Source organism: Scyliorhinus canicula, unplaced genomic scaffold (assembly GCF_902713615.1).
Source record: "Scyliorhinus canicula unplaced genomic scaffold, sScyCan1.1, whole genome shotgun sequence".
NCBI classification, from domain to species: domain Eukaryota; kingdom Metazoa; phylum Chordata; class Chondrichthyes; order Carcharhiniformes; family Scyliorhinidae; genus Scyliorhinus; species Scyliorhinus canicula.
In genome coordinates this window covers 640497-655834 of record NW_024055478.1, presented here as the reverse complement: position 1 = coordinate 655834, position 15338 = coordinate 640497, and the positions used below count along the sequence as shown (strand labels likewise).

The 15338-nt window shown below is 46.3% G+C and overlaps 3 non-coding genes across 3 annotated transcripts; all 3 read right to left on the bottom strand.

Moving 5' to 3' along the window:
- Window positions 1–1808: 1808 nt before the first annotated feature.
- On the bottom strand, window positions 1809–1880 carry trnat-cgu. The gene has a single exon. It is a non-coding gene; the product is annotated as a tRNA-Thr (tRNA).
- A 3906-nt stretch (window positions 1881–5786) lies between these two features.
- Window positions 5787–5864, bottom strand: trnan-guu. Its single transcript has one exon. It is a non-coding gene; the product is annotated as a tRNA-Asn (tRNA).
- Window positions 5865–8284: 2420 nt separating this feature from the next.
- On the bottom strand, window positions 8285–8357 carry trnav-cac. The gene has a single exon. It is a non-coding gene; the product is annotated as a tRNA-Val (tRNA).
- Window positions 8358–15338: the final 6981 nt, after the last annotated feature.

Genomic DNA, 15338 nt, shown 5'->3' with positions numbered 1-15338 from the left:
TGCATTTCGTTACAGGAACGGGTAACGAGAAGACTTTGTCCTTGGACTCATCTGCGAGAGCAGGCCATGATTTTCGTCCATCTTAACTCCTCATTCGAGTGCCTCCCTCTGCTGGTAGGTAGATATCCGGTTTTAAAGATACAATAAAATGTGCGGCATAATAGACAATAACAAGATGATAATGCCATTAGACATCGGAGCAGAATAGGCACTTGGCCATCGAGTGCGCTTCGCCATTCAATCATGGCTGATATTTTCAGCCAAAGCTCTCAAGAATTCCCAAACTATCCCTCTGTCGATCTACACAAGGACAGAAAAATGTCCGGTAAATAGACATGATTGCTTGCCTGAGCCTGGGATCAATTCCTTCTCGGAAAGGAACCTCAGTGATGCTGTAAACACTCACTCAGCGTTGTGTACGGGGCTTTAGGTTTTCTCTAACGCTGTTCCTCAGTGAGCAGTAATAGACCACCCCGTCCTCCACATCGAATGTGCTTATACTGAGGTAACCGTTCTGTTTAGATTTGTCAGCAACCGCCAGATATCGTCCTGAACCCACATCTTTCTTCATTACTAAGGTGTTGGTGATAATCCATCTCGGTGGCTGTGCCGGGTTCTCCTGATATCATTGCATTTTGGACATGTTGGGGCCTTTATATTGGCAATTGAACTTCACCGAACCCCCTTCTGGGACTGTTATTGTCACTGCTGACTGGGCAACTGGATTCCATATAGCCGGCCTGCGAAAGTGAAGGAATGAAATGAACAGATTTTTGTTCCTTTATAAAGTTAGAGTTTTTTTTCCAATTAAGAGGTGCTTTTTAGCGTGGCTAGTCCACTTAGCCTGGACATCTAGGTTGTGGGAGTGAGAATGCTCAAACACCACACGGGCAGTGGTCTGGGACCGGGATCGAACTCGTGTCCTCAGTGCAATGAGGCAGCAGTGCCAACCATTGCGCCACCGTGCCGCCCTGAGTTTAAACAGAGTTGATATAAATCTACTTGTATCTGCGGCATTTTTTGGGACCTCTGATGCAGGCACTTCATAGACATTCCCGATCGTTAATTACACATAGCCTATGTGTATTAATATGCTAATCTGTTTTAATTAACACTATAACTACTTACTGTGCCAAAGCGCCGCCAGTATTATCACAACCATGTCTGACTGAATCTCACCCAGTGAACTGGACTGGACTGAGTCAGGGATTGTGCAGGAGAGAGGGAACTTAGTGCAGTGCAGGGAGAGGGTCTATTGTGACATCACTCGCCTCCCATCCTATCGGCTTGGCCGACACCATCAGGTGAGTTTCTGACGCCCGTGCTTGAATTTGGCGCCCTCTGCTGCCGGATTCGGTTTACTCCGTGTTAGAATTCGGCTGTTGAGTGGATTCAGTGTTGACTGCAATGCATATCAGGACGGGAAACCTAGACAGAAATCTAAATTTCAGCTGTTTATACACTATCTTTGTCACTATAGGTGTTTCTAATCAAAAAATGATGCTTAATCTGTGCAAATCATCCCTGGAGTTCTCGGTTCAAACCATGGATGCGACGAAGTCGAAAGAATGCCAAGACTTTGGAGGACATGCGGACGTTAGAACTCAGAATAACAGCAGGGCTCGACAGACTAGTTTTCTTTATTCTGGTTCTGAACATCGCTTTTTTCAGAGATCAAATTGTCTGGAATTATTTTCATTAGCTGATGGTGAAATGTCCTATGAAGAAGATATGTGAATGATATTTCATGCTGCAAGTGTTTGTGGTATAATGAAACGGCATAGAGAATTGTGAATGGATCAGCACCGAGGCACGGGCGGGATTCGAACCCGCGGTTTTTGGTTTACGAGACCAACGCCTTTCCTCTTGGCCACCGCACCTTATGCAAGTCAAAGATGTTGATTGCACTGTGAGTTGTTATCATTTGGAGTCTGGCGCAAGAATTGATGAGAGAAGAAGAATCAATAGCACATTTCAAAAGGTATTGTCAGAACTTGAGAACGGAAAACCCCGCGGGATTTACATGCAGGGTGAAGAGGGCAATAGAAAAAGTTATTTCAAATAGGCCCAGGTAGCGTCAGTTCAATCTGCCCCCACCCCTCCGACACCACAGTCCAAAGATGTGCGGGTTAGGTGGATTGGCCATGATAAATTGCCCGGATTGTAAGGTTAATGGGGGGATTGTTGGGTTACGGGTATACGGGTTACGTGGGTTTAAGTAGGGTGATCATTGCTCCGCACAACATCGAGGGCCGAAGGGCCTGTTCTGTGCTGTACTGTTCTATCTATGTAACTATATTCTTCTCAGTGAGTTGAGCAGGCGCAGGATGGTCACGGGCTGCTGGGTGCTCAACTGTCGCTATTTCCGCCCCATCACTTGTGACTGCAGCTGATAACCGCCGCACACATTTTTCAGCTTTGTGTCTGGGGTGCCCCGGTCACAGCTTCCGTTTGGTGCTCTCGCCCCAACACCATTGGGATATTCTAGACATTGCTGCCGCTGCTCGATTCCTGTCATTGGTTGGATCAGCAATGCAGTGGGACCTGAATCTGGATTGCTGCTCTGACAGACAATTGCCTGCCCTGAAGAGCGATTGATTCAGGAAATATCGCGGGGAACCGCCTCGTCACCCTCCTCGTTATGATCTCGCTACTCAGTATTTCCTTCACTGCAAAACCCCTATTCTCCCCTTACTGAGTAACCAGATATTATTGTTAATTAAATAATAATGAGTATGGTGCAGGTGACCGTTACGTTGGTCAATATGAGGCTGATTCTGAATTTTGAAATTATTATTGTTTTCTGTTCGTTTCTATCAGACTGGAGCCACCAAGACCCAGTGGAACATCTGGACGCTGAAATGAGGGTTGAAGAGGATACTAACACCACACAGCAGTACAATCAATACTGACGATCCTGATACACAGTCAGCATCGGGCAGTTTGCACAGTTCACATTCCGTCTGATTGGAGAGAATCTGCGTAGCAGCAAATGTAGAAGTGATCGCAATATGACACATATATAAAGAAATAACAGCACAAAAATATAGAGATCCCTATACGTGTCTGTGCCGTCAATCACATTATAGCAGAAAGGCAGTGGGTCCCAGAAACAAACCGACACCGAGAGGGGTAGGGGTATGTGTGTGGGGGGGGGTGGGGGGGGGGGTGATATTCATCTCTCAAGGTGGATGCGAGAGGGCGGTCAGAAAGACCATCGCCATTTATTATTATGTAAAAATGGAGCAAGACGTGTTATTGGATTGGATTTGTTTATTCTCACGTGTACCGAGGTACAGTGAAAAGTATTTTTCTGCAAGCAGCTCAACAGATCATTCAGTACATGGAAGAAAAGGGAATTAAACAAAATTCAAGAAAATACATGGGACTACATAATAGGGCAACACAAGATATACAATGTAACTACATAAGCATTGGCATCGGTTGAAGCATACAGGGTGTAGTGTTAATGAGGTCAGTCAATAAGAGAGTCATTTAGGAGACTGGTGACAGTGGCAAAGAAGCTGTTTTTGAGTCTGTGTTCTCAAGCTGTTTTTGAAGCTGTGATCTCAGACTTCTGTATCTCCTGCCCGATGGAAGAAGTTGGAAAAGTGAGTAAGGCGGGTGGGAGGGATCCTTGATTATGCTGCCCGCTTTCCCCCGCAGCAGGAGGTGTAGATAGAGTCCATGGATGGGAGGCAGGTTCGTGTGATGGACTGGGCGGTATTCACGACTCTCTGAAGTCCCTTGCGGTCCTGGGCCGAGCAGTTGCCATACCAGGCTGTGATGCAGCCCGATAGAATGCTCTCTATAGTGCATCTGTAAAAGTTGGTAAGGGTTAATGTGGACATGCCGAATTTCCTTAGTTTCCTGAGGAAGTATAGACGCTGTTGTGCTTTCTTGGTGATAGCGTCGACGTGAGTGGACCAGGACAGATTGTTGGTGATGTGCACCCCTAGGAATTTGAAACTGCTAACCATCTCCACCTCGTCCACGTTGATGCTGACAGGGGTGTGTACAGTACTTTGCTTCCTGAAGTTGATGACCAGCTCTTTAGTTTTGCTGGCATTGAGGGAGAGATTATTGTCGTTACACCACTCCACTAGGTTCTCTATCTCCCTCCTGTATTCGGACTCGTCGTTATTCAAGATCCGGCCCACTCTGGTCGTATCGTCAGCCAACTTGTAGATGGAGTTGGAACCAAGTTTTGCCACGCAGTCGTGTGTGTACAGGGAGTAGAGTAGGGGGCTAAGTACGCAGCCTTGCGGGGCACCGGTATTGAGGACTATTGTGGAGGAGGTGTTGGTGTTCATTCTTACTGATTGTGGTCTGTTGGTCAGAAAGTCAAGGATCCAGTTGCAGAGTGGAGAGCCAAGTCCTAAGTCTTGGAGCTTTGATATGAGCTTGGCTGGGATTATGGTGTTGAAGGCGGAGCTGTAGTCAATAAACAGGAGTCTGATGTAGGAGTCCTTGTTTTCGAGATGCTCTCGGGATGAGTGTAGGGCCAGGGAAATGGCGTCTGATGTGGACCGGTAGCGACGGTATGCGAATTGATGTGGGTCAAGGCGTTCCAGGAGTATGGAGGTGATGCGCTTCATGATCAGCCTCTCGAAGCACTTCATTACAATTGACGTCAGGGCCGCCGGAGGTTAGTCATTGAGGCATGTTGCCTGGTTCTTCTTTGGTACTGGTATGATGGTGGTCTTCTTGAAGCAGGTGGGGACCTCGGAGTGGAGTAGGGATAGTTTAAAGATGTCTGTGAATACCTCTGCCAACTGGTATGTGCAGGCTCTGAGTGCACGACCAGGGATCCCGTCCGGGCCAGTTGCCTACACTTTCAGGAAGGCCGATCTGACTTCGGAAACTGTAATGGTGGGTATGGGCGAATTAAGGGCTGCTGGGGCACTGGACAGCGGATTGTTGGTTACCTGCTCAAACCGAGCATAGAATGCATTAAGTTCATCGGGAAGGGATGCGCTGCTGCCAGAGATACAGTAAGAAGTCTTACAACACCAGGTTAAAGTCCAACAGGTTTGCTTCAAACACGAGCTTTCGGAGCGCAGCTCCTTCCTCAGGTGAATCACAAAACAGAATCATTTAACTTGGTGTTGTAAGACTTCTTACTGTGCTCACCCCAGTCCAGCGCCGGCATCTCCACATCATGGCCAGAAATACTGCTCGACCCGGCCCGGTTATGTAGATCTTTGGGCTTTTTTTCTGAGCGATTCTTCTCCAGAGACCGCTGAGATAGGCCCATTGAAGATTTTAAGACAGATGTGGTTGGATTCTCAACTGAACAGGTAATCAAAGGTTATCCGGGGTAGGTGAAATGTGAATCTGAGGTCATGTTCGCATCTGTCACGAACTTATTGAATGTTGAAGAAGGCTCAAGGGGATGAATAGCCAACTCCTGCTCAACATTTGTCTGTTAGCAGGTCCGTGAGGAGGTGTCACAATCTCCTGAGTTATCGGGGGAGACACAGCATCGTTGAGCTATTCCCCAGCTCGGGCCATGAAGGATATTACAGCGATACAGGAAACTCCATGCCGCAGCCGGTGCACGGTACGTGTTATCAGAACAGGAAAATCGCTTATTGTCACGAGTCGGCATCAAATGAAGTTACTCTGAAAATCCCCTCGTCGTCACATTTCGGCGCCTGTTCGGGGAGGCTGTTACGGGAATCGAACCGTGCTGCTGGCCTGCTTGGTCTGCTTTCAAAGCCAGCAATTTAGTCCTGTCCGAAACAGCCCCTAAAAACATATCATCCAGGAGTGGAACAACAATTCGTCGCTGGGTGGGATCGAACCACCAACCTTTACGGTTAACAGCCGAACGCGCTAACCGATTGCGCCACGGAGACGACAACAGGGTCACAACTCTGTGCATTTCAACAGTGACGGCCAATCCTCTGATTGCCAGGGACCGAATGAGAATGCTGGCAATATTGGTCCCCTGAGGCAGTGCGGAAAATATCTGGAAGGAGCGTACACATGGTCCCGCGGGCATGGACATTTGTGAGACGTGGAATCATCACAGGCCCGTGGATTTTACAGAACTCACTTGGACAGCACCACACTTCCGTTGAAACGCGTCCCTTATCCGGGAACCTCCATAACAGAAAGCAGGAAGTGTCAACATAGATTTGATGTATTTTCGATCAGAAAGTCGATGTTCCGCTGAAGACTACTGGGGGCTCAGACTCATTGGCATAAGGTCGACCTAAGTTAACGGTCCTGGAAGATTTTATTATCCCCACATCTGAGAACTTTCATTACTGCTGTTCGGAAGTGGATATTCCAAGCTTAAATGTACTGTGCATCGCGACATGCTGATTAAACTCACGAATCCGAAACGGCTCCTCGAGTGACCTATACAAGGACAGAGACGGCAATGCAATTGTGGAGAAATAGACCTGAGTATTTTTCTGAATCCAGATCATCCATCCTCCGGTACAAGGGCAGGAACGCAAATGTACTGGAATTGAAAATACTCTCTGAGGCTTTCGTACGTGGTTGGAGCTGCTTTGTGACACTGTGCTCATTGCACAGTAATAGACCGCCCCGTCCTCCACACTGAGCGCGTTTATATTGAGGTAACCATTCTTTTTAGACTTGTTGGCAGCCGCCAGGTATCGTCCTGAGATCTCCTCTTTCTTCATCGTCAATATGTTAATGATGACCAATCTCGGCGGCTGTGCCGGCTTTTGCTGATACCATAGCATGTGGTACATCGTTCGGTCTGTATATTCGCAATCTAACTGCGCTGAACCCCCTTCTGATTTCTAACCTGTCCCGGTTTTTATGAAAGGTGATGGTGAAAGACGAACTTTGTTGTCCTGTCGACAAATGCCGCCTGACTACCTGAGATGTTGCAGTAATTTTGGCGTTCTCCACAGATGTTAGATTGATTTTCGATGGCAATGACAGTATGCTTTGGCTTTTTCCGTTGGGCTCGTTGGTCTAGGGGTATGATTCTCGCTTTGGGTGTGTCACTGTCGGAATTTACGAGAGGTCCCGGGTTCAAATCTCGGACGAACCCTTTGTTGAGTTTTTCCGTTGGTCAAACCGCATGTTTCCTTCACTTTGCGGCGGAGACGGCGGGATTCATTTACATTGGGTTGACTTTGAGAAGCTGAGCTCAACTGCATGGAACCAATACGTTCCCGAGAAGCTTGTCTATGTGTGGGCATTCACATTTCTATTGACGAATTCTGGTGGACTCAGACAGCTCTTTGTCCCTTTCATTTTATCAGTTCAACAACTTCAGACTGTGAACTCTCACTTCACCCTCCACCACATGTTTTTTCCATCAACATATCATCCCTTCCATTGATATGTTTTACCCTCAGCATTGCCCACCTCCCCCCAGCCCATACCATCCTATGTGTGGGCATTCACATTTCTATTGACTAATTCTGGGGGAATCAGACAGCTCTTTGTCCCTTTCATTTTATCAGTTCAACAACTTCAGACTGTGAACTCTCACTTCCCCCTTCACCACATGTTTTTTCCATCAACGTATCATCCCTTCCATTGATATGTTTTACCCTCAGCATCGCCCCCTATCCCCAGCCCACACCATCCTACTTGATCAATCAGATCCCTGTTTGTAATTGTTCTCTGACACACTGCTTACCTTTGTTCTGCCATTAACACATTCTGACCGCTTGATGCGCCATCAGCACCTTTCATAGCCTTGATTAGCCTCATTTACATTCCCTTTTTCTTTCTGCCCGAGACATTTTCGTAATTTCCCACCTATTGCTAGCCCTCGATCGAGACCCAATACAGCACTCCACCACCCCCACCCCCCACCCACAATCGTCTGAATCTCCAATTCCAGTTCTCCAGCTTTGACAAAGAGTCCACTTGACTGGAAACGACAGCTGCCATTTCGCTCCCCAGAGGCTGTCAGACCTGCTGAGATTGTCCAGTATTTTCTGTTTTTGTTTCCGTTTGAAGCATCCGCAGTAAGTTGCGTTTGTCATACATTTAGACATGTTTGAGATAGTGATTAAATATGTTCATTTGTAAATCGCTGAAATTCTGTTGTGGATGAACTAGCTGCTAATATCCGAGGTGTGCCAAGATATGAAAATTCTTCACCTCTCATTGCCTGCCGAAAATTCAGTGCTTGGTCCTTAATGTTCAATTCAGTGTAGTGGCTCGTGGGAGACGAAATTTCATAGTCCTGGAACACACGAGATTCAACATTCAGGAAACAGAATTATTTTGTGCCCAATAATTGTGCAAACTTTTCTCACACGAAATGCTAAAGGTTCGATGTTTCTGCCCGGTTTCGAACCGGGGACCTTTCGCGTGTGAGGCGAATGTGATAACCACTACACTACAGAAATCGCTGGCATCAATGGACGTGCGGAATGTACAACCTCACGGTGTTGCTGCAGATTCTGATGGTCTGTTTGAGAGGCCAGCTCCCTTGTTGCAAGCGACTGCTGTGTCTGAAATTAACAGATGTCTCAACATATAAAGCCGTGAGATGTAGAAATTATATCGAAATTAACATAAATTATATTTTGCTGAATGTCGGTCTTAAATTTGTGCTCTTTGGTCTCGAGGTCTGGTTCTCGTTTAAGGATTTTCAATCAATGCCTATGGGAGTGGTCGTGGGTTTAAATCCAGGACAGGCTCTTTACTCCAGGTCAGAGATTACGAATTGTTTGCGAGGCTGACGGCGGGGTTGATTTACATTGGCCCACTCTGAAAAAGATTTCTCAGGACTCGGAATGTTTACGTCGTTTCTCTCCCCACAGATGATGCTCGAGAGAGAGAGAGGGACAGTGTCTGAGCTGGAGTGCGTTTGGATAAAATTGATGCTCCAGATCTGTGTTAACCACAGGGACGTGACCCATCTAATCCACAGAGCCAAAGTGGAGAATTGAACTGACTGGGGAGCTGGATCTTAACGCTGACCTCCCGGACCTCGGCGTCGTGAAATGTTCCAAAGAAGCTCAACAGCCACTCGAGGAACAGCAGCGCATCTTTCCACTGTGCTCAATACAGCTTTCACACTCAGTGTGTGTTCAGTAGTTTCACACTGTAAATGCTGCACCCATTTTGTGTTTCCTTCCATCGCAGATTTGGGATTCAATCTTGTTTCCACTTGTTCTTTGTGTCCGGGCGGTAGTTGTTGATCAATATGCCATCTATAGCTCCTCCAGACATATCTTTTGTTTCTTTGTTTCTTCCATTGCGCTAACAGAGAGCTGGCACAGACACGGCGGCCGGAATGGCCTCATACTGTGGTGTCATTATTCTCTGATTCGATGCTAACCTAACTCTGTGGCCAGGGTCCCAAGGCCTCTTCTTATTTAATCTCTCCTGGCTTGCCCCCCATTAGAGCCCTTTCCTGTTGTTCTGTTTGCTCCCTCCTGTAATTCACTTGGTTAAGACGTACCACATTTCTAACCTGTCCCGGTTTTAATGAAAGGTGATGGTGAAAGACGAACTTTGTTGTCCTGTCGACAAATGCCGTCTGACGACCTGAGATGTTGCAGTACTTTTGGCGTTCTCCGCAGATGTTAGATTGATTTTCGATGGCAATGACAGTATGCTTTGACTCTTTTTGCGGGGATCGTTGGTCTAGGGGTATGATTCTCGCTTTGGGTGTGTCGCTGTCGGAATTTGCGAGAGGTCTCGGGTTCAAATCCCGGACGAGCCCTTCGATGAGGTTTTCCCGTTGGTCAAACCGCATGTTTTCTTAATTTCTTTGCGGCGTCGACGGTGGGATTCATTCACATTGGGTTTGCTTTGAGAAGCTGAGCTCAAGCTGCATGGAACCAATACGTTGCTGAGAAGTTTGTCTATGTGTGTCTACATTTGTCAACATTGTATTCCATCTGCCAGACCCGAGCCCATTCACTTAACCTATCCAAATCCCTCTGCAGACTTCCAGTATCCTCTGTACTTTTCGCTTTACCACTCATCTTAGTGTCATCTGCAAACTTGGACACATTGCCCTTGGTCCCCAACTCCAAATCATCAATGTAAATTGTGAACAATTGTGGGCCCAACACGGATCCCTGAGGGACACCACTAGCTACTGATTGCCAACCAGAGAAACACCCATTTATCCCAACTCTTTGCTTTCTATTATCGGTGCAGAGTGTGAGGAGGTGCTCTTTCACCCTGGTAAGTGACTGGTAAGTAGTCTCTCTTTTTCTTTTCATTGCCTAATTTATTTATTTTTATTTTGAAATTGTAGTTGTTTTAGTTTACCAAGGGTTTAAGACATGGCAGGAGATCCCAGACCCGTGTCATGCTCCTCGTGTGCGATGTGGGAGCTCAGGGACACGTCCACTGTCCCTGGCTCCTTCACGTGCAAGAAGTGTGTTCAGTTGCAGCTCTTGTTAGACCGCTTGACGGCTCTGGAGCTGCGGATGGACTCACTTTGGAGCATCCGCGATGCTGAGGAGGTCGTGGATAGCACGTTTAGCGAGTTGGTCACACCGCAGGTGAAGGTTACTGAGGGAGATAGAAAATGGGTGACCAAAAGAAAGAGCAAGAGTAGGAAGGCAGTGCAGGTGTCCCCTGCGGTCGTCTCCCTGCAAAACAGATATACCGCTTTGGATACTGTTGAGGGAGATGGCTCACCAGGGGAAGGCAGCAGCAGCCAGGTTCATGGCACCGTGGCTGGCTCTGCTGCACAGCAGGGCAGGAAGAAAAATGGCAGGGCTATAGTGATAGGGGACTCGATCGTAAGGGGAATAGACAGGCGGTTCTGTGGACGTAATCGAGGCTCCAGGATGGTATGTTGCCTCCCTGGTGCAAGGGTCAAGGATGTCTCGGAGCGGCTGCAGGACATTCTAGGGGGGGAGGGTGAACAGCCAGCTGTCGTGGTGCACATAGGCACCAACGATATAGGTAAAAAACGGGATGAGGTCCTACAAGCGGAATTCAGGGAGTTAGGAGTTAAACTAAAAAGTAGGACCTCAAAGGTAATAATCTCAGGATTGCTACCAGTGCCACGAGCTAGTCAGAGTAGGAATGTCAGGATAGATAGGATGAATGCGTGGCTCGAGAGATGGTGCAAGAGGGAGGGATTCAAATTCCTGGGGCATTGGGACCGGTTCTGGGGGAGGTGGGACCAGTACAAACCGGACGGTCTGCACTTGGGCAGGACTGGAACCGATGTCCTAGGGGGGGTGTTTTCTAGAGCTGTTGGGGAGGGTTTAAACTAATGTGGCAGGGGGATGGGAACCAATGCTGGAAGTTGGAAGGTAGTAAAACAGGGACAGAAACAAAAGGAAGTAAGGGGAAAAGGGCAAGGCAGAGAAGACATAGTCAGAAATCCATAAGGGCGACAGTACAAGGTACAGTGACTGAGGGGAGCACAGTGAATAGGCCCAGTAATAACAAAAGGAATAAAACTGGAGATGTTAAGATTCAAAACAGAGGTAAAAAAACCAACATAAGTGTACTTTACCTGAATGCTCGTAGTATTCGGAATAAAGTAAATGAGTTGGTGGCACAAATCATCGTGAAGGACTATGATTTAGTGGCCATTACTGAAACATGGTTAAAGGATGGTCACGACTGGGAGTTAAATATCCGAGGGTATCAAACTATTCGGAAGGACAGAGTGGATGGTAAGGGAGGTGGTGTTGCTCTGTTATTTAAGGATGACATCCGGGCAATAGTAAGGGATGACATCGGTGCTATGGAGGATAAGGTTGAATCTATTTGGGTGGAAATCAGGAATAGTAAGGCGAAAAAGTCACTGATAGCAGTAGTCTATCGGCCACCAAATAGTAACGAGATGGTGGGGCAGGCAATAAACAAAGAAATAACTGATGCATGTAGAAATGGTACAGCAGTTCTCATGGGGGATTTTAATCTACATGTCGATTGGTTTAACCAGGTCGGTCAGGGCAACCGTGAGGAGGAGTTTATAGAATGTATCCGCGATAGTTTCCTAGAACAGGATGTGATGGAACCTACGAGGGAACAAGCGGTCCTGGATCTTGTCCTGTGTAATGAGACAGGATTGATTCATGATCTCATAGTTAGGGATCCTCTCGGAAGGAGCGATCACAATATGGTGGAATTTAAAATACAGATGGAGGGTGAGAAAGTAAAATCAAATACTAGTGTTTTGTGTTTAAACAAGGGATATTACAAGGGGATGAGAGAAGAACTAGCTAAGGTAGACTGGGAGCTAAGACTTTATGGTGGAACAGTTGAGGAACAGTGGAGAACCTTCCAAGCGATTTTTCACAGTGCTCACCAAAGGTTTATACCAACAAAAAGGAAGGACGGTAGAAAAGGGAAAATCGACAGTGGATATCTAAGGAAATAAGGGAGAGTATCAAATTGAAGGAAAAAGCATATAAAGTGGCAAAGATTGCTGGGAGATTAGAGGACTGGGAAATCTTGAGGGGGCAACAGAAAGCTACTAAAAAAGCTATAAAGAAGAGTAAGATAGAGTATGAGAGTAAACTTGCTCAGAATATAAAAACAGACAGTAAAAGGTTTTACAAATATATAAGACAAAAAAGAGTGGCTAAGGTAAATATTGGTCCTTTAGAGGATGAGAAGGGAGTTTTAATAATGGGAAATGAGGAAATGGCTGAGGAACTGAACAGGTTTTTTGGGTCGGTCTTCACAGTGGAAGACACAAATAACATGCCAGTGACTGATAGAAATGAGGCTATGACAGGTGAGGACCTTGAGACGATTGTTATCACTAAGGAGGGAGTGATGGGCAAGCTAATGGGGCTAAAGGTAGACAAGTCTCCTGGCCCTGATGGAATGCATCCCAGAGTGCTAAAAGAGATGGCTAGGGAAATTGCAGATGCACTAGTGATAATTTACCGAAATTCACTAGACTCTGGGGTGGTCCCGGTGGATTGGAAATTAGCAAACGTGACACCACTGTTTAAAAAAGGAGGTAGGCAGAAAGCAGGAAATTATAGGCCAGTGAGTTTAACTTCGGTAATAGGGAAGATGCTGGAATCTATCATCAAGGAAGAAATTGCGAGGCATCTGGATAGAAATTGTCCCATTGGGCAGACGCAGCATGGGTTCGTAAAAGGCAGGTCGTGCCTAACTAATTTAGTGGAATTTTTTGAGGACATTACCAGTGCAGTAGATAACGGGGAGCCGATGGATGTGGTATATCTGGATTTCCAGAAAGCCTTTGACAAGGTGCCACACAAAAGGTTGCTGCATAAGATAAAGATGCATGGCATTAAGGGTAAAGTAGTAGCATGGATAGAGGATTGGTTAATTAATAGAAAGCAAAGAGTTGGGATAAATGGGCGTTTCTCTGGTTGGCAATCAGTAGCTAGTGGTGTCCCTCAGGGATCCGTGTTGGGCCCACAATTGTTCACAATTTACATTGATGATTTGGAGTTGGGGACCAAGGGCAATGTGTCCAAGTTTGCAGATGACACTAAGATGAGTGGTAAAGCGAAAAGCGCAGAGGATACTGGAAGTCTGCAGAGGGATTTGGATAGGTTAAGTGAATGGGCTCGGGTCTGGCAGATGGAATACAATGTTGACAAATGTGAGGTTATCCATTTTGGTAGGAATAACAGCAAACGGGATTATTATTTAAACGATAAAATATTAAAGCATGCCGCTGTTCAGAGAGACTTGGGTGTGCTAGTGCATGAGTCACAGAAGGTTGGTTTACAAGTGCAACAGGTGATAAAGAAGGCAAATGGAATTTTGTCCTTCATTGCTAGAGGGATGGAGTTTAAGACTAGGGAGGTTATGTTGCAATTGTATAAGGTGTTAGTGCGGCCACACCTGGAGTATTGTGTTCAGTTTTGGTCTCCTTACTTGAGAAAGGACGTACTGGCGCTGGAGGGTGTGCAGAGGAGATTCACTAGGTTAATCCCAGAGCTGAAGGGGTTGGATTATGAGGAGAGGTTGAGTAGACTGGGACTGTACTCGTTGGAATTTAGAAGGATGAGGGGGGATCTTATAGAAACATTTAAAATTATGAAGGGAATAGATAGGATAGATGCGGGCAGGTTGTTTCCACTGGCGGGTGACAGCAGAACTAGGGGGCATGGCCTCAAAATAAGGGGAAGTAGATTTAGAACTGAGTTTAGGAGAAACTTCTTCACCCAAAGGGTTGTGAATCTATGGAATTCCTTGCCCAGTGAAGCAGTTGAGGCTCCTTCATTACATGTTTTTAAGGTAAAGATAGATAGTTTTTTGAAGAATAAAGGGATTAAGGGTTATGGTGTTCGGGCCGGAAAGTGGAGCTGAGTCCACAAAAGATCAGCCATGATCTCATTGAATGGCGGAGCAGGCTCGAGGGGCCAGATGGCCTACTCCTGCTCCTATTTCTTATGTTCTTATGTGTGGGCATTCACATTTCTATTGACTAATTCTGGTGAACTCAGACAGCTCTTTGTCCCTTTCATTTTATCAGTTCAACAACTTCAGACTGTGAACTCTCACTTCCCCCTTCACCACATGTTTTTTCCATCAACTTGTCATTCCTTCCATTGATATGTTTTACCCTAAGCATTGCCCCCCTCCCCCCAGCCCATACCATCCTACTTCAGCAATCTGATCCCTGTTTGGAATTGTTCTCTGACGCACTGCTTACCTTTGTTCTGCCATTAACACATTCTGACCTCTTGATGCGCCATCAGCACCTTTCATACCCTTGATTAGCCTCATTTACTTTTCTTTCTGTCCGAGACATTTTCGTCATTTCTCACCTATTGCTCGCCCTCTATCGAGGCCCAATACAGCACTCCACCACCCCCACCCCCCACCCACAATCGTCTGAATCTCCAGTTCCAGTTCTCCAGCTTTGACAAAGAGTCCACTTGACTGGAAACGACAGCTGCCATTTCGCTCCCCAGAGGCTGTCAGACCTGCTGAGATTATCCAGTATTTTCTGTTTTTGTTTCTGTTTGAAGCATCCGCAGTAAGTTGCATTTGTCATACATTTAGGCATGTTTGAGATGGTGATTAAATATGTTCATTTGTAAATCGCTGAAATTCTGTTGTGGATGAACTAGTTGCTAATATCCGAGCTGTGCCAAGATATGAAAATTCTTAACCTCTCATTGCCTGCCGAAAATTCAGTGCTTGGGCCTTCATGTTCAATTCAGTTCAGTGGCTCATGTGAGACGAAATTTCATAGTCCTGGAACACACGAGATTCCGGCAACAATCAGGAAACAGAATTATTTTGTGCCCAATAATTGTGCAAACTTTTCCTCACACGAAATGCTAAATGTTTCTGCCCGGTTTCGACCTGTGGACCTTTCGCGTGTAAGGCGAATATGATAACCACTACACTACAGAAAACGCTGGCGATCAGTAGACGTGCGGAATGTACAACCTCAC